Raw genomic sequence first — 20,510 nt, 5'->3', positions numbered from 1 at the left:
ACCGCCCCGTTCAGCGCTGAATGGGTGTTTTGAGTACTGTGCTTGAAACGAGTGGTGCAGCTTGTGGTGGCAGAACGCCATGAGACCTCAGTTTGTGCTCTGTTCTTGAAACGAGTGGTGCAGCTGTGGTGGCAGAACGCCATGAAATACGTGCTGTGCAGACGCTAGAATATCCAATTCACGTCGGCGTCTTGGCAACGGCCAGTTCGCGAACCGGCGCCTTGGAGCGGCGCCTCTGTGCCCGCCCTATTCGGTAGCCACGCTTCAGCGCTGAATGGTGGTTTGAGTACTGTGCTTGAAACGAGTGGTGCAGCTGTGGTGGCAGAACGCATGAGACCTCAGTTTGTGCTCTGTTCTTGAAACGAGTGGTGCAGCTGTGGTGGCAGAACGCCATGAATCCGTGCTGTGCAGACGCTAGAAATATCCAATTCACGTCGGCGTCCTTGGCAACGGCCAGTTCGCGAACCGGCGCCTTGGAGCGGCGCCTCTGTGCCGTGTGTTATTGCGCCCGTCCCATCTTAGCCCGCCCGGAGTATTGCGGACTAAGATGTACCGAGTCAAGTACCAAGGTATAGACACGTTGTGCTGTGCGTGTGGAGAAGAAGAGGAAACTGCTGAACACCTCATACTTTTCTGTAAAGGGCTTAACCCTACAGTGCAAAGCAACGGGGCTGATTTTTTCAAAGCATTGGGGTTTAGGGACAGTGAAGGCAAAATAGACTTTAAGCGGGTAGAAATAACCAAACAGAGGTTATCTGAATGGTGGATAAAATCAAGGCAGGGGTGAAATTTAACCCACCACAAAGTACAAAATATGTTCATAGTCATGGCTAGGTGGTGTATGCCACCGCCCGATTTAAAGGGTTCAGCCTCATCCATCCATCCATCCTATTCGGTAGCGTCGACGCATTAATATTTACGTAACCAGGCATCCTTTCTTGACAGACGCCGATGGCGAAGGTGCTACGACATGCTGCTGCCCAGCCTTGCAGTTTTTCTCACATTAAAAATATGTAGCATATCTACATGCCTAGCATGTGTCTACCGTGAGAAGATTGTCAAGAGTGTCCCAGTACTGCTCCCAATCTGGTATTCCAGGCTTTGCATGCCCTCAGTAAACGTGATGACAATGTGGGCGCATTTTCTTCAAAGTGAGCTGCTATTCTGTTTCCAAAATGGGGAGGCTAGCTAAGCTGGTTTGTTGTGTTTTGTCAATTTGATGACAAATTATTGGCAATGTTCTTTTAAAGTGCTTTTAAAATATGTTAAGCCTACCAAAAAAAGTGCACCATTGGCAGTGTTTTTTGGTGGTGACTGAAAAGTGAAACTGCAGACGACTAAGTTGGTCATGCCCGCATTTTTGGAAAATTTAAGAGCAATATCGGCACCCACAACTGTACAAGTGTGATTGAGCCATGGATGGCCACACGCTTTCTGCACAAATTATGGGCCCTTACACAACATCAGTGAAGAGTCAACAGGCCAATGTACTGTGTTCCCTTCGACTTAGGCAGTCGCTCATTGTCGCAACAGCTGATCGCCTCGCAAGTTCACAGCCTGTGCCTTCTGCTGCTACTACTGGTCAACTCGTCACCCTTGCACAACACTTCTAGTTGCCCAGTAGTAGTGCCGCTGCTTCTAAATATAAATATTGAGTAACCACACATTGTAAGCTACAAGGGCATTGTTGCACTGCATCTCATCTCCATGTGTGTTGTGTTGCTGTTTGCATACATGTCCTTGTTCGATAAGTGCTCTGAATTTTTTTCACTACTGCAATGTCTTGACTGCACTGTGGCAGTGTTGTATATACTATCAATTAACCTCCATATACACAAGTGCTTTGATCATCAATCTTCAAAAATGCAACCTTCATGCTGCTCGTTCCTTCACAAGAAAGCTTGCTTATTCTTGCCCCAACTAGAATTGGCAAGTTCAATTTGGGCACCTCACCAGGCATATCTAATCCGCATTCTTGAGTATAGCCAAAACTGTGCTGCACGTTTAATTGCCAGGGATTACAACCAATATTTGAGCATATCTAACACTACCATCCTTGGAATCATGCCGGAATGTAGTGTCGCTTTGTCTGCTACATAAAGTCATTCATAGTGAGCTGTCGTCCACCTTGCCTCTTGTTTGTCCATCCCACGCATCTAGGTGCTTGCACAATCGCCTTAGCGTCCAGCACATTTTTGGTCAAACTAATGCCTTTAACTTGTCTGCTTTGCCACGTACCATTAGGCATTGGAATGGTCTTCTCAATAACATTGCTGACATTAACAATACTGTAACCTTCAGACAAAAAATCGGTATGTTTGGGTAGTGTTCAAGTGTTTCTATTTCTGGTGTATGTAACTTTTTTATGTAATTATGCAATCGTACTATTCACTGTATAACCCAGCTCTCTAATGGTAGAATTTTACTTCACGATTTTATAATTTCTGTTCTTTTCAAGTTATTGTGTTGATCTTGTGTCGCTGTTTATATTTCTAACGTTGTATAACTTTTTTGGCTCCTTTGTTATGCGATGCCCTCCCCCTCCACGCAATACTCCTTCTGGAGCCTGTGACGTAGATGAATACATAACCAGATGGCACTACTGTTTCTTGTAAAATCAAAATTGTGTATATTGTTGTGGTTTACTAATGAAAGCTCTGAATTGTGAATTGTTCTCCTGCAATGCCAGCAATATATACATAACAGGCCAGTTGTGTATATTGCCTAGAATTAGCATTCTTAGACCCTGAAAAGTGTGTAATATCTTATCTTCCTGTCCGTCTGGGTCTGTATCCATTTTTCCGTAAACTTGGATCACTGGGTAATCCAGGTGTAATGGGTAGAGTACTGGGGGCTGCTGTGCTGAGGACACCCAGTTTGAAACAAAAATAGGTCACGAGGTATGGGCCGCTCATCAATGACAAAAAAAAATTTCTTAGGTGCTGGGTAGATTCGTATCGAATGTCAAGCACTGACTTAGCGGCAACCCTGCTAACAGGCATAGCATGTCCAGAGGGACTCGGTGAGAGAGGAGCCCGGCTCATACATGACTGATCTCTGGTGGCAACATAATGTCTCTGCATTGTTTCAATGCTATCGTATTAGCGTCGGCATCATCGTGAAATGGGTTGCGCCAGAATTTTTTTTATTCCTAAATTTACTCCCCTGTACCTATGTGCCACAGCTGAGCTCCTATCTCAACATTAGTCAATCTCACCTGAAGTGATGTATATATAGCCTTGGCTATAATTTCTAATGAGCATGACTGATTCTCACCAAGAGTAACAGCCGCTTCAATTCCTTCACAATCTGCACCTGCATTATCAAATATGTTATAGTGAATCTGAGAAGTCTACCACAACTGAGGATCAAACATGTTTTCAGTTTCAAGTAAACCATGCCAGTCAGTTTTATGAAAGTGGCATTATAGAATTCACAGGCATTCAATTGCACAATGCATGCTTATAGTACCCCTTCTAGTACACTCTACTTATAGGCAATTTTATATTCAGTTCATGGCAGTTGCCATCTTGGGCTGTCGTAATCTGAATTTTGTGCATAGTGACGTCAAGTTTACTTAATCATGGAACATTAAAAACACCTGTGCACTGACAGGTTGTTACAGCCAGAAAAATGGGCATGTGAGCAGCCATGGTGAGGGCACCCCAAAGCTCCAGTAAATAGGGTGCCTGCATGCGCTCACCCCCCCCCCCCCCCTTCACCATTAAGTGCAGAGTAGCGACAACTGCGTCATTTGCAACTGAACAGAAGTTACAAAAAAAAAAAGAGTTCCATAGAAAATGTACTTTATTTTCCATTAATTGTACATGATGGCGGGAGTCTGCACTCAGGCATTCCACTCACTAAGGCACATGGAAGTGAAACAGGAAAACAAAAATTAGTAGCTCATGAAATATTAAGCCCTTGGACATGCAATACCCACTGCCACTGCTGGATTCTTGGGCAAGCCTTCACCGGAAACCAGTGCACTCAACTTCCGTTCCACCCGACTACTTAAACACCCTCCTGCCCCGGGATACTTTCAATGTGGGCATGCCAGCTGGTCATCCGTCAGCCATGACCAACCCGTTCATGTTGTTCACGCAGATTGTTCTATCCGCTGCGACAGCGATGGCCGGCGCCCTTCAAGATACGACTGGCAACGTCACCCCTGCACTCTCTCTCATACACAGTGGAGACTGCGCAAACGGACCACTGCCACTGCTGGATTCTTGGGCAAGCCTTCACCAGAAACCAGCGCACTCAACTTCCGTTCCACCCAACTACTTAAATACCCTCCTGCCCCGGGATACTTTCAGTGGGCCACGCCAGCTGGTCATCCGTCAGCCATGACCAACCCGTTCATGTTGTTCACGCAGGTTAGTAACACATACTCCTCCGTCAAAACCTCTCACCGCTGTCTAGTCCTGCTGGCGTGCCCTTCCAGCGTCAGTTTTGTATGCATGTTCATTAAAAAATTTTTGCTCTCGTTGCTGCTGCTCAGTGGGGATATTGAATCCAATCCTGCACCCACTACTGAACAGTTGCTGAGGGAAATTCTTGATGGCCAAAAGAGTATGCAGAAGCGATTAAACACCATTGAGTCTAAACTTGAGAATGTGGAAACCATAGCAGCCAAATATGCGGAGCTCGGAGCACACTTCGAGAACATGCAGCGAACAATACAGAATCTTGAAAAGAAACTAATCGACTTAGAAGATAGGAGCAGGCGAAACAACTTATTAGTCTTCGGCTTCAAAGAAGATACAAAAGAATGACCGGATTCGCGATTGACCACATTAAAAGAAGAAGTATTTTTAAAGCACTTAGGTGTTCGAGTATCTTCCGTTGAAAGACTGCACAAGATGGGCCATAAGCAAGCAAAGAAGCACCGGCCTATCATTCTAAAGTTTATTGACCACCGAGAAAAAACAACCTTGCTGAGTAACTGCCACAAGGTCAAAATAATTCAATTTCGGAAGATTTTTCAGCAGAAACACGGCAGATAAGGAAACACCTTTGGGACAGCACAGCACAGAAACACAGCACATAGGAAAGCAGGTGCCAAAGTAAGGCTTCAATACGATAAGATAAAGGTTGACAATCAAACATATCGATGGGACAGCGCTCAGATGAAACGAATACCTGTCACCTTCCGTCAAGAAAATCCTAAGGACTGCAATGACCCTGTTCTTGTGTTAAAAAAAAATGTTTCGGTGGTATAAACATAAATGCTCGGAGCATCGTAAACAAAACCGCAGAATTAGAGAGTATCGTAACTTCCCACAAACCCCATGTTCTAATAATAACAGAAACCTGGTTGCATAGTGATATCACCTACTCTGAAATAACACCTCACGGTTACGGAATCTACAAATATGACAGGGATTCCCGTGGCGGCGGCGTTGCAATTCTCTTCCAAGAAACATTGAGTGTTGCTAGACTACCTGATATTATAAGAATTGAATGTGTTATGAAGGTTTTTCTTAACGAGTGCAATCTAATCATAGGAGGGTTCTATCGGCCTCCAAATTTCGACACCACCTTCTTTGAAAATCTTAATGAGTTCTTGTGCGCCTCTAAAGATAAGCGCTGCAGTATGCTAATTGCGGGCGATTTTAATGTTCCTTCTGTAAACTGGAATAACGATTTCCCTGAGCCCCTCTCAAGTGCTTCTGAGCCTTTCGTAGATATAGTAGTGCTTCACAACCTTTCACAGCTTGTCAAAGAACCTACCCGTATTCAAAACAATACACAATCAATTCCTGGACCTTTTCCTTGCAAATACTGCCGCAGTCCGCTGCAACCCACAAATTCAGGTTTTCGAAGGTATATCAGACCACAAAATGGTGTACCTTACGTTGGAAGTAAATCTTGCTCCACAGACTGAAAATCACGAAAGAATTGTCCCAGATTTCTCCCGTGCCAGTGATATTGATGTATTGGACGCACTACACGGTGCTTTTTCGGAATTTCATGCGATGTGTGAATCAAACGAACATTGTATTGATGATATATGGGGCTACTTCAAGTTCCTGGTTCTGAAGTGTATCCGTGATTTTGTACCTGTGAAGCGAAAAGTGCTGCGGACGCGCAATCCTTGGGTAACAAAAGAAATAGTACGAATAGAACGGAAGCTGAAAAAGGCAAGAAAACAACTCAAGCAACGCCCAACTGTTCCTGCAAGCGATCGGCTTCTTGGCTTGCGTACATTATTAGCTGATAAAATAAAAAAAGCAGAATACTACCAAAAAATAACACTAAAAAATTTCCTTCTCTCATCCCCAGGAAAGTTCTGGCAGCACTTATCACCAAAATAGAAAGCTGCTCCCAAATTCTGTATTGGTGATACCTTTTTAACCGACAGTGCCGAAACCGCAGATGCGCTCAACTGATATTTCTGCTCAGTGTTTACGCGTGACGACGGTATCAGCCCACAGTTCTCTAGCTATGAACATATTCTGCCGATTGGTGATATCAGAATTACTGAGGAAGGTGTGTTAGCACTTATGCTTAACCTCGACGCTAAATAATCGCCCGGTACTGATGGAATCCCGAATGCGTTTCTTTCCCAGACGTCGAATGGTGTTCAAAGTATTTAACCTTAATATTCGAGAAATCACTGTCATGCGCGGAAGTACCAACCGACTGGAAGTACGCGAAAGTCATCCCCATACCAAAAACGGCAAATCCGTCTCTCCTCACATCCTACAGGCCAATATCTTTACTCTGCACATTCGCAAAAACCCTCGAAGATGTAATTTTCAAACACATTTCCACCTTTCTTAACGACAACGCAATCATTGACGCAAGACAACATGGTTTCCGGCGAGGTTTTTCTACCGTAACTCAGCTCGTAGAAACAGTTCACGACTTAGCGACAGTTTTAGATAGACAAAGCCAAATCGACTTAATATTTCTCGAATTTGAAAAAGCATTTAACCGCGTCTCTCACTCCAAATTACTGCTTAAACTAAAACCCATGTTAAAGAACGACACCTTAGTTAACTGGATTAAAGCATACCTCTCATTACGGAAACAACGTGTTCAAGTCAACGATGCAGCTTCGACACCCGCAACTGTGGACTCGGGTATTCCATAGGGATCAGTGTTACGGCCGCTCTTCTTTCTTGTCTTTATCAACGATGTCATCAGTGACATACCCGTCAGGATAAAGCTTTTTGCAGATGACTGCATTTTATACAACGAAATACGGAATTCAAATGATCAGGAAGCTTTAAACACCTCGCTGTCTATAATACAAACACGGTGCTCGAAATGGCAGATGACTATCAACCTCAAAAAGACTGTTGCAATGACCATTACTCGCAAAAAGAATCCCCTAACATTTACTTAAAGCATTAACAACCTGTCTTTATCTGTCGTGTCTACGTACAAATACTTGGGAGTAGTAATAACATCAGATCTTAGGTGGAATGAACATATAACATACATTTATAACAAAGCAGTGAAGAAACTAGGCTTCTTAAGGCGATCAATAGGAAACGCTTCACCTGAAATAAACCTTTTAGCATATAAAAGATTCATCCGACCCCTTCTAAAATACGCTGCGATTGTTTGGGATCCGCACACAAAAACTAACATCACTAAAATTGAGAAAGTCCAAAGAAAATCAGCTAGGTTTATTTTCAATTCGTTTAGCTTGCGCACATCCCCATCATCTCTTCTAGAAGCTGTAGAACTGGAAAACCTCTCAATAAGGCATTACCGGGACAGAATGAAATTTTTCTTCTTACTCTATAATAATCAATTAGGAATAGATAAAACATTATATATTCTACCGGCTAGCCACCGCTGCACATGCTCTTATCACAACAAAAAGGTTAGAGACTTTTCCTGCAGGACCAACGCATTTAAAGATTCTTTTTTCCCGCGAACGATTTCCGAATGGAACGCATTACCCGCCACAACTGTTGACTGTCCAACAGTTTCATCCTTTCTTTCTGCACTTTGTGAATAAACCATAGCGTTCATCCCTCGTCTCTACCCGTCAAATCATGATTGTTAAAAGGTTTCTCTTGTGTTGTTTATTATGCAGATTCTTGTTCAGTGTCTGCTAGCTTGTTTGACTATATTTCATACTCGTGTTTTGTTTCAAACGCACACTCCTGCCTAAGGCCTGGTAACAAGGCTGGCAGTACTTGTAAAATAAATTAAATAAAATACATTCATCACCTGTGCACCATCAGCCCGTGTCACAGAAGCGCGCGCCGCGTGTCACGCAAGCCAGCGAAAGAAACGCGCCGGGCCCGCGGTGGCTTCAACAGAGGGGGAGAGCGCATACGCCTCAACAGTCGACGTGACCAACGGAGTCTGGACGTCGAGGCAACGGTAACCAGAGAGAGAGTGAGAGCACACGCGCGCGCCGAGACACCTTCTCACCCGGCGAGTCGAGAAAGAGATTGCTACAGCGTGAGCGTGCGCCAACGGAAGAGTCATCACCCCCCCCGACGACGCTCCAACGGCGGCGGTCGAAGGTGCGAGAGAAGACGAAGATTCCCAGGCTTTGGCCATGCTACGAGAGCACGACTCCGATAGGAAAGTTCGAGAACGCCTGTAGAAGCTATATAACCGCCGTGCGAGAAAGTAGTAGTGGAGTTCAGTCCGCACCGGTGAAGTGATGTAACGTGAAGACCGAGCATCTGCGGAAGAAGGGGATTCCCCGGCAAGCTAGTCGACGAGTTCATCGAGCGTCTGCATTTCCGGAAGAAGTTCCTTCTTTGAGATTTGCCCCGAGCTACGCCGAGATCACCCGACTCCAAAACCAACCAGCACGGGTGAATACGATTGGACACTTAGTGTTGCTTTTCATTTCGTAATGTACGTGTTGGACTCTTGGTGCTTGTCGTTAATTATTTTCCTGTGTTTTGTAAATACCCATCTGATTTGTATTGTGTTGTGTCTAGCCTAAGTGTGCAAGTGTGTATGTAACTGCCTTGTGTGAAGTGTATATTTTGTTGTATTTTGACAACTGTCGGCTCTGACTCGGTCTTTGGACAGCAACTGGCGTTCGCTGGCGCACCAGAAGGCCCATTCTTAATTGTCCTTGCTTTCGTGGGATTATTTTCGGAAGCTGATAAGTCGGCTTTGGAATTTGGTCCGGCGTCTGTGCCTCGTTCACGGGGTCTGTGACAGCCCGATTACCACCTTTCTATTACTGTGCAAATATAGCTGTAGCCATTTGCCTTTGCAGACTCAACTTCTTTCAGTGGTTTATGTTTTCAATTGATTAGATATCTTTAGTGACACCCAAATTTTCTTTTAGAAGCTCAATCACCACATACCTGTGATGCTTTGTTACCCAAGCACCAACTAATGCCAGCAACCTCATCACGTTATCATGGCAATAGCTTAAAAGTTACAATTATATTTGGTCGTTTTGACAAGATTGCCAAGCTGATTAAACATGAATTGCACTGAATCCTTCTATATAATCTCAACTCTTTCCTTGATCGGCGTCATTATATCAAGCTTTTAAGTTGACAACTTGAAGCATCACTTACATATTCTTCAGGGTAGGTAGGTTATCTGTCTGTTTGCTTGGATTGTCACACATTTTTGATGGCAAGCGCCATGAACACTTCCAGATTTTGCGAGAACTTTTTTTTCAGCTTATATTTCATCAGTCACTCCACCACACCTACCGGTGTGATAGTTTTCTTTACATACACGGAGCATGTTATACTTTCACAAGCATCATCCAAATGTGGTTCACGTTCAAGGCATTCACCAGACATGGCAAAGCAACAGTCAGAAAAGCAACCAACCTACAACTGTACAGCAAAATCCCATTTTTGCAGCTGCTCTGACGCCACTGCTGCAATATACTATGTAGAAAACAGACAGCCTAAGCTAATGATCAAACAACCGCTCAGTGACAACAGAAATTCAGACATGTGATCAAACAACCGCTCGGTGATTCACAGATCCAGCCAGACGTGATGCTGCAGCAACTGTGGAATTCCTTTCACGTGTTTTCACAGTACACCCATGTGCACAAGAAATCTAACACTATAGGGTATACCATTTGGGCAGCTGCTTTGGTGCTGCTACCACTGCCACAGTCCTGCACTCCTCCGTCAATGGGCACTGAAAGTGCCGGATTTGCATGCAAGTAACACAGCCACAAATATGATGCAACGAGCGGCTTTTAGTCTCTCCTAAAGAAAAATTTATTGCGATTATATGTGTCATGAACCAGCATATAATGCGAGGCACGTCCTGAGGCTAGAAATTTCAAAGAAAAAAAGGCATATTCATGCCAATACGGTAATGTCTGTAAAAGTGAGCCATCAGGTATACGGTGTGTCCTTTTACATTGAGCTTATTCCAATGAATTACAAAATTCAGTGAGGCACCTGACACAGGCACCAACTCCACACCCCCTCACCACACATTCCTGCTGAGCCTCAACCCACATGATGGACCCCTATTTCTCGTGTGAGCAGTGAGTGAGAATCCTAACATGCAGCTTGTTTCAAAGCAGAAACAAACATAAGGGTTCTGCAAACGCCACATTCTTGAGTTGAGGCTATAATCACAGCATAGCTGCAGTGCACGCTTGCTTGCTTAAAACATGCTTGCTGTAGAGAATACCATCATAATAAACTTGAACGGCATTGTTGACATTGTAGCATCGCCTCAGCGGGTTAAGATACGATTTGTTGCCCTTTTTGCACAAAAGCACGCGTCTCAATTGTGCGAAATTAGGGCACCACAGCTGCACCGCTCGTTTCAAGCACAGTACTGAAACCACACATCCAGTGCTGAACCGTGGGCGGTCGACGCAGTCACATTTTTTTTTTTTGTGACTTGTAGAGATCAGCACATCCCTCGACGTCCGTTAAGCAAAGGCGGACACGGCGACGCCACATCGTGGTTCGCTGAACGGCGCTGCCGAGGCGCTACGCCACTTCGACATTTCAATCGTCACCAACGCCGCGTTGTCAAGAAACACGGATCACACAACGCAGAGTCGCAGATTCTGTATTGCCAGAGCTCACCGAGGCCAAAGCCGCACTGCCACACGATCACTACTCACGGCTTTCCGCCAAGTAACACAGAACCTACAACCAATACACAAGCAACGCAAGCACAATCACACACGCAATGTTGAACAACGCGCGCTCGGTGCGGGCGAGAGAACGAACACGCCGACTTCTAGCCACCCTACCGACGCCGTCGCATGCCGTCGTCGCTTGGCGCCACCATCGCGCCTTCTCAAAAGAGTTGTACAAAATATGTTAATAGTCATGGCTAGGTGGCGAATGCCACCGCCCGGTTTAAAGGGTTTAGCCTCCATCCATCCATCCAGTAGGTCGTGCTCAAAAGTCCCTAAATGATCGTGTCCCTCATGGAGGAAGGAAATGGTGTCCCTAAGTGCCTAGGATCGAGTCACGTGATGATAGCGTTCTCGATCACCTTGCCCCGGGGTTGCCCCGAAACCAGAATGGTGCGCTGTGCACCGCGGTGGTGGCGCACTGCGGAGTGTCAAAATCGAGGACAAAACTGCACCCCGTGCAGATGCTTGCATGCAGCGCCACTTTGCCCCTGGCGCGCAAAACGTGCGCAAAACGCGCGCGCGCACATTTTGTTGTTTGTAGGTGCAGAGCATCCGTGGCAAGCACTCGAACCTTGTCGAACTGCGTGCTCCGACATACCTGGATGTAAGCACACACCAATGGATTTTATAATTAATGGCAAGAGACATCATGTGGCGATGTTGGTGGATGAAATGAACGATTGTATGGCGAGTAAGTATTCGTTTTTAGCAACGCACGCGCGGGCAGTCGAGCATATTGTCAGCAACGCAACGCGGTGCGCTTCCGCGGCCCGCTCCCAGCAAGTTCTAGTAGCACAAAGTTGGGGAGCCAAATAATCTTCGTACTCCGGTGTCGTCGAGGCGCCTGACGACCCGTTCAACGAACCTGTTCACTTTCGGCCGCTCTTCACCACATTATTTTTGGACGAGGTCGATCAGCATGTCGTCTTCGCTGTCAGACGAGCTTGAAAAAAGCTCATCGATTGCGGCAACTAGCAGCGCTTCCTTTCTCATTGCCGACATCTCGACTAGTTAACTCCGTCAACTCCGTGCAACCGCAGCAATCGGGCCTGAGCGTGCGCGGTTCCGCATTCGGCGGCGGTGCGCGCGCGCGCCGCGCGTCCCGCGGTGCTTGCTGGGATTGCACCCCGGCGCACCGCCGATTTTCTCGGTGCCAGACAAAATTTGCGAATGATTGCTTCTCATTTCAATCACGAGGTACAGTAGGAAGAGCGGTGCAAGAAAGGAAAACAACGAGTACAGCCGGCAGACGATAACATTTCCTCCCGTTGCCTTCGCAGTAGAGGAAAATAAAATCTGATTACCAGAAGATTCATAGGATAAAATATAGTACAATGGAGTAATAAAGAAATACAATAATAAAGAACTTGATATGTTGATATTTAAATTAATCAAGGACATTTAAAAGAATCACGCAGACGATATGTATACGCAGACCACACACAAACTGCGTGAATCTGCAGACACTGCAGAAGGCATATAACTTTAGCTTTAGCTACATGCAGCTTGCTTGAGTTAATTACAGATGGGATAACGCACGTAAACGATCACATAGTGGTATATTGCTGTGTGCCATCATGTAAATCGGAACAAAGCAAGGACTCTAGCATCAGTTTTCACAATTTCATAAAAGCTTTGCGATGCATATTTGACGGGCCGCACTACACCACCCTAGCCAGACGGGGCAACGCAAAACCGCCCCAACAGGGTGCGCTTCCGGTGATCGAGGATGGTCGGTGCGCACCGGTGCGGTTGAACGAGGATGAAAGTGCGCACCAAGGCGCACCGGTGCGGGTGATCGAGGACGCTATCATAGCGTCCTCGATTTGCACATTTTAAAATCTTGCTGTATGATACTTGGGCCACCATGTATGTATGTATGTATGTATGTATGTATGTATGTATGTATGTATGTATGTATGTATGTATGTATATATATATATATATATATATATATATATATATATATATATATATATATATATATATATATATATATATAATGTTTGTGCCTGCTATGAATACAATTTCTGCGAATGAGAGTTTTATGTACAGTAAATTCACTAATAAGTGTGTTTATTACTGCAAACACGTGCGCTTATTCCGGTCGGGAGATCTCACTTTTTCAATTAAGGGATTTAGAATATTTGATGTTCTTTCCCTTATATATATATATATATATATATATATATATGTATATATATATGCACCCTTTGCTTTAGTTACCTAGAAACGCATTGGTCATTCTTCACGCCACGCAGTTACTAAACCTGGTTTATTTCACTCCAATATTGTTTTCCTCGGTCACTATCCCTGATCGATATTCCACCAACAAGAAGCGCACGTAAAATGACACGATATCAATAAACTTTTCTTACGTTGATTCCTGTTGCAGATATGAGCCTTATTACCGGTTACTTTTAGAAGACAGTGTTAAAGACAGCACTTAACCTGACTAAGACTACATTTGGTACGGGCCGTCAAGAGTCGTGGGTGCACCGAAGCAGCTAAAACATAAAAAAAAAAGTACTGCACAGACGTTCTGCGAGAAGAACTAAGCGTCCGCGCAACTACCGCGCGCTCGCTAGCAGACGACGCGCTTGACAACGACAGCAAAACTGAAGACGTCGTCCTGTATAAGCCATGGCTCAGATATATATGTTTGGCAAAATGGTGTAAACATAGATTTGCAGTTGAAATAAAGCACTATTTTAACACCGTACTATTCGCAATCGGCCTCGGCGCCCGCAGAGAAAGTACGTTGAATATGCCGCGGGGCGCGTCTCCGCCCCAACCCACTTCGTCTGCAGCGCCCTCGCACAATTTTTCCACACGTGGCGCCCCAGAGGGAGAGCGTCGTTCGGCCCACTCAACCATTGTCTAGTACACACTAGGCCCAGCCTTCGCCACCGCTCGCACCGCTAAGTTGGTTCTTCATTCTATGCCGCTGCGGTGCTCCACATAGCCTCCGCCGGCGAGTCAGCCCGCTGCTCCTTCTTGGGCACTATAGTTGTGGCCATCAAGATCTAGCCTATCACTTGCTTTGACAACAAATACCCGCAAGGGCTGCTGATTGCTGCTGGTTGACAGTACAGAATCTGGTATGTATATCCGTTCGCTCAAGGCGTGCTATTGCTTCTAACTTGAGCTGCTGCAGTCAAGGGCGATTCAATAATGGTGGTTTGAGGATTTATGACACCCTATCACCGCATATAAAATTGTGTAGGCCAAAACACTTATAATATTGTATTGCAGTTGATGCCCGCGATGCCATTGCGAAAGATGCAGTAATAGAAAAATCCAAAAAAACTTCGTTTCCAGCTGTCCCGAGACAATAAGTCGTAGAGTAATAATTTTGTTGCGAACTACCAACGATCGTCCTCAGCTGTGAGCAATTTCCCTGTGGGACTACTGTTGCTTACCAACGTGTTTTGCGTCAGGGGCACTATCACTTGCCGGTTGCGTCCTCAATGGCTCATTGTCATAAGACTGTGTCTATTTGTACGATCCGGTTGCTGCGCCACGAGCAATGCCTGTGAATGGTGGATAAAGTGCTAGTTAAGGTTATTGTCGAGCGGGCGAGTGACACAGCAGGTAACTCTCCGGGCGGGCAAGTCCCCGACCGCGTTTATTGAACGCTTATATATCCGAGGATGCAGTGCTGCCATCTCGTGGTACTGCCGTACACTACATCCTCCCTTCTGTTAAAATAAGAACCACAAAACAGAGGAACTCTTGGTCCGGCACAAAACGTTCATAGGTCGAGCCTTCTCGGCCTGCGTATCTTTCTGCCGAACCTAGAGAAGCGTGGCGTTGAAGGAGAACTGCAGGGAGCATCTGCAGAGGAGGTGCTTTCCCGAGGCGATGCGGTTTCCTGGTCTTGGGCTGCTTGATCAGCTCCAGGCGTTGTTGTGGACATGGCGGTCTGCTCCGCCGCGGGAGTTCCAGGCGTATTGGTAGTCCCTTCCACAGGGCCTCCCCTCGTTGGTACTAGGTGCATCCAGTTGCGCTAGAGTACACCTGTGGGAGTCTCCACCACGTAGGAGCGAGGGCGTTGTGCTGGCCCCATGATGATCGCGGGGGAGTTGACGTCCCGTACCCAGACCTGCTCGCCTGCCTGAAGAGGCCGCAGTTCATGAGCCGCGTGTCTTCTGTTGAAGTCAGACGCTTGGAGCCTGCGGTTATCTTGATCACGCCGAGTGAATGGGACCGACGGCGGCCAGGTAGGCTCCAGCTGATGCGATGCCTTCGGTACCCGGGTCTGTAGGCGTCTGCCCATGAGCAGCTGAGCAGGGCTCACTCCGTTTACCCCAGGGGTGTCGCGGTATGCCAGGAGCGCAAGGTATGGATCATCCGCCTTCCGCAGCAGGTCCTTAACCGTCCTCACCATCCGTTCCACCTCCCTGTTGGACTGTGGAAAATGGGGGCTGCTAGTGACGTGGCGGAAACCATAGGAATCGACGAAGGCGGAGAACTCTCTTGCAGCAAACTGAGGACCATTATCGCTGCGCACCAGTCTTGGGATCCTGTGGCGCGCGAAGACGCTCTTGATGACGTTGATCACTGCAGGTGCTGACGTCGAGCGCAGGCTGATGACCTCCAGGAAGCAGTGACCGGTAATCCACCAGAAGGACGTAGTCCTGGCCGTTCAAATGAAACAGATCGACGCCCACCTCTTCCCAGGGCCGAGTTGGAGTGGCTGACGGCAGCATAGGTTCCGAGGGCTGCACCCTGGTTTCGGCGCACGTGGGGCAGTTTGACACCAGTGTCTCTATCTGGTTGTTGATGCCCGGCCACCAGACTGATTCCCGAGCCAGAGCTTTGCACCGGTTGATGCCTTGATGCCCATCATGAAGGAGCTCGAGCGTGCGGCTCTGAAGGGCGGACGGCATGACGATGCGGGACTCCTTCAGAAGCAGCCCCTCACAGACGCTGAGGTCCCCTTGGTGCTGCCAGTACCTCTTCACGTGGAGAGGCAAGTTGGACTGCCGGGGCCAGCCGTTGGCGCAGTATTCCAGCAGCAGACTGCACACGCCGTCGTCGGCTTGGGCCTGGCGCAGGTGCTCGAGCTGCGACGAGACGATGTCTGGGAAGGAGCAGACGACCTGTTGGACGAAGAGCTCGACTTGATTCACCCGGTTGGAGGGAGAGGAATCCAGCGGTGGGGCGCCTGAAAGCGTATCGGTGGTTGCCAACTTCGCGTTCGGACGCTCTCCCGCAACTGCATGTAGCTCGATGGAGCTGGCAGAAGGCTTCGGTGTGCGCTTCCTGCTGCCGCGTTTCTTGTTAAGGCACACGTTCTCGAAGTGGCCACTTTTGCGGCAAAAATTGCAGGACGCTCTGCGAGCCGGACAGTCGGCGCGAGGATGCGATGTGCGTCCGCAGAGTGGGCACAGCTGCTGCGTTGTCCTATCAGGAGACGCTGACGCTGGCTTTTCCTTGCGAACGCGAGCGACATTGGTGCGAACGCGAGCGGCGTCGATGGCAAGCGTCGATGAATCAGCCGAATCACGAGCCTTGCGTTCGTTATCGGCGTCTTCGTGTTGGCGAACGTGCGTGAGCGCTTCATGCAACGTCAATCTCGGGTTCCGACAAAGCTGGTCTGAGAGCTTGCGGTCAAGCAAGCCCATGAGGAAACGGTCTCGGACAAGATGCTCTTTGATGTCGGGCGAGGAATAGTTGCAACGCTTGACCATCGTCCGAAGCGCAGTGTGGAATGCGTCGGCCGACCCACCCGGCTGCTGCGTACGGCGGTGAAAGCGAGCAGACTCGTACAGCTCATTCAGCGGGTGGATGAAGTGGTCGTTGAACGCCTTCTTTACGGCGACGACGTCCTTCAGGTCCGCGTCTCCCAGCGTGGTGGACGTGAGGACCACCCTGGCTTGTGGGCCCATGCAGTAGAGCATAGAGCGCACCTGGACCTCCATCGGAGCGCCGTAAAGTCCAGTGGGGAACGAGTAGTCCTCGTACTGCAGCAGCCATGTGGGCCAGGATCTGGGGTTGTCAAAGTCAAACGCCGGTGGTGGACGCAGCTGGGCCATGCCATGTAGAGACGCAGCGGCCGACGAAGCAGCGAGCGTTCCGGTAGAGCCTGTTCTGGTAGCCATGGCGAAGGAAAGTTGACTTCCTCGACGGAGAGAGGCGGGGCCAGAGCGTGTGTGTCGAAGCCGCAAGTACGGGATCAGCCGAGACGCGATCCCACTTCTGACACCATGTCGAGCGGGCAAGTGACACAGCAGGTAACTCTCCGGGCGGGCAAGTCCCCGACCGCGTTTATTGAACGCTTATATATCCGAGGATGCAGTGCTGCCATCTCGTGGTACTGCCGCACACTACAGTTATGTCTCGTACACAGGGAATGCCAGTCGGCCTAAACAATAGCCCAAATGGTTTCAACAATATCAGAAATAGCTCTGCGGGTATGCATGTGTTTGTAGAGTGTTTGAGGTATGCTTGAGTGTTCGTATTTGTCAGTGTTTGTTGAGTTATGATCGGAAACTGTTGGTACATTGTTCGTATGGTGGTATATTATTGCAACTTTGCCACTTGCTCTGGGCTTTATGTGTTGCAGTGTGGTGTACTCTGCATTTCATTCTGGCATGGGCGTGTGGCTGCGATTACATCTTCTGAAGTGAATATCATTCTTTGTCTCTTTCTACCGTTTTCCTTGTTTGTTGGAGGTCGGACTCGGCAAGGGAACATTCATTCATTCTCTTTTGTTCTTTCATTCACTTGTTCTTTTCTTTGTTCACCTGCTCGCTCGTTTGTTTGGGCTATTTGCTTGCATTGACCATCATCGTCTATGGTGTCTGCACATTTTTTCCTCACACAAGTTCACACTATAATTTTCTGAACAAGGCACCAGCAATCTTTCCACCAAGAGCTTAGGGCTTGCACTCTTGCTTGCTAACATTGTGGTAACTTGGGAGGTCAAAATGCATCGTTGATAAAGTTCTGTCTCACCTCCATTATTACAGCAACCAATTTCTCATTCTGTGTTCATAACGTGGTGTTTTTATGAATCTTTCGTTAAACTATCTCTTTTTTTATCGCATTTAAATGCCTGAAGTCCCCTAAACAGGCCTTATGACCAAGTGGGTCCGGCTGATATCAACACAGCATAGGTCAACATGATGTTCCCATGTCATATATGCTTGTCCCTTCTCCTCCAACCACACCCACCATGTCCTGCGATATTTCTCTGTATTACTGTGTATTGTCGCTGTTATTTTTATTAAGCTATTTTTGCAACAGTTCATCAGTTGCCTCCATGAAGGGGAAGTTTTCGTTCCTTCCCATTACCTTGCCAAACCATCTTTGTCTTACCATGTTGTACGCAGGGTGCAACGTTTGCAATCTTGAATTCTTGTAGTGCTAGCAATCCTGAAGCTTTCTGTTCTGTTTGCTGTGATTGACAATAATTAGCAGTGATGTTGAAGGAAAATGTTTAATTTCATCGTCATCATCATCAGCCTAATTTTATGTCCACTGCGGGACAAACCTGGCTAACCGGCCCTTCTTCTTCATTACATTTGCGTTAAAAAACTATGTACAGCGACGTTTTATGACTGCATGTTAGATACAACAATCTAAGTTATGTCTTCTGGATGATGTTTTCAAAGCAGACTGAGCTTGACATTTGCATTGCTAAGTTCCCTTTGAACAAACGATTGCCTATGTGAGTTGCCTATGTGAGTTGTGTGAGGTTGCCTATGTGAGTTAGTATCTTCCACCATTCCCGTGCAGTGCATCTTGCTTGTGCACAGATTACAAAATCCACGGAGAGCATCGCGACATTCGCGATGCTCTCCGTGCTGTGGTGTGCTGCACCACTTGTGGTGCAGCACACCACAAGTGGTGCCAGCTGCATTGCATCCGCGTCGCCCATGATGGCGCTTCATACACATCCGGAGAGAGAGAGAGTGAAAGAAAAAAAAGGATTAAAAGTGAAATGGGGGGGGGGGGGGGGCGAAGCAGCGCGGTGGCACCCCCCTTTCTACAATCTCAGTGAGCGCGGAAACTGTCTAGGAAATTCACTGCGTAAGCAGCGGACAGCCCAGTTTGTAAATAATAGTGCCAACAAAGCATAAAACTGTGTTGCTTGAGATGATGCTGCAAATTTTCAAGGCTCAAAAGAAGTATTAGCTCATGCATTCGATGATCTTGATGATTCTGAAAATTGGGAGTGCCGTGATCATGAAGGCTGGACCCAGTGGCTGTGCCTATCTATGGAAAAAGGGTTAGGGACCCTTTGTCACTGTTAACTACTGTTTCAAAAAGGCGGGCTTTGTGCACCAGAGCGAAACCCCCTATGGTAATGATACCAACATGGCGGAAGCCGCTGACATTACCGAGGTCTGAGAGCACGTAACTGTTTCTAGCCTCTATTGCTACAGACGGTGAAACAGGTGGCGCTTCAGTGCAGGAGTTTCTGAGTGCAGATAGTACTGCGCTGTTTAGCAAAGAGTTCTCTTATGAGGCGATCATTGTTGCTACAAATGGCAGCGTTGTGTGACGACTGCAGCCGCAGTGACAAGATTGCCTATGGCTGGCCCGTCTTTGGCCTCGACCATGGTGTTCACGCAAAATGCACTGTCGTCAGTCAAGTCCCACATTACTTTCGTGTGCACTTGAGTTGCTACTAGAAGACACGTTTTTTTTAATATTCACCCTAGAGCAACGAACCTTGGGCTGTTTATAGAGGTTTTTATGCTGGCAAGCGACATACTTCTTGTTCTGCACCATGACAAGGCGTAAAACAGGCCTCTTGCCTCCCCACTCCCCCTTTTTCATCATTAAACTTCCATATGTATGGATCTATGTGGTGGCGTGGAGTAGAGGTAGAACACCCGACCTCAAATCTGAAGGTCGTAAGTTCGAATCCTACTCCATTCCACTACATTTTCAGGCATGGAGTGGTGCCTGACACCGGCAAAAAAAAAATACATATTGCCGAGAGCTAGTGGGGCTATACTAGTTCAGGTGCAACCAAACTAGGCAGGCCCACTAAGCTTCATCAAACTCACTCCCTCACCAGAACAGGAATTGGCCTCCCTGGTGCAGTATTCGGCCACTACCTCCCTGATGACTCCGACAATTAACCCATGGCCCTCAGTCCCCAGTGGCTGCGGAGCACCTGACCAAGGCGGCGGTGAGACCTGCGACGTGACAGAGGGTGCTAAGAATCTCTGGGTCCAGACAGGCCGCCAATGGAAACTGAACCTGGCAACGTTCAACACGCGCACCCTCTCGACTGAGGCTAGCTTAGCAGGACTATTTGAGGAATTATCAGGCATTGCCTGGGATATTATCGGCCTTAGTGAGGTTAGAAGAACTGGTGAAGCTTACACAGTGCTAACGGCCACGTCCTCTGCTACAGAGGTCTTCCAGATAAGAGAGAATCCGGGGTAGGATTTCTAGTCCATAA

The 20,510-nt window shown here is 47.3% G+C and overlaps 1 protein-coding gene across 2 annotated transcripts in view; it reads left to right on the top strand.

The window, feature by feature from the left end:
• The window catches only part of LOC119454348 (zinc finger protein 135-like), a 267,008-nt gene that overhangs the window by 205,310 nt on the left and 41,188 nt on the right, over positions 1 to 20,510 (top strand). The window contains exon 1 of one of the 2 annotated variants that reach the window (XM_049668380.1): positions 13,985 to 14,184. The exons of the other annotated variant lie outside the window; for it this stretch is intronic. The gene's annotated coding sequence lies outside the window, so the exon portion shown is untranslated. Of the gene's footprint in view, positions 1 to 13,984; positions 14,185 to 20,510 lie in introns of those variants that run through there. 2 annotated transcript variants of the gene reach the window in all.

Source organism: Dermacentor silvarum, chromosome 5 (assembly GCF_013339745.2).
Source record: "Dermacentor silvarum isolate Dsil-2018 chromosome 5, BIME_Dsil_1.4, whole genome shotgun sequence".
NCBI classification, from domain to species: Eukaryota; Metazoa; Arthropoda; class Arachnida; order Ixodida; family Ixodidae; genus Dermacentor; species Dermacentor silvarum.
The sequence above is the reverse complement of the archived record's forward strand: the minus strand, read 5'-3'. Positions and strand labels throughout refer to the sequence as shown.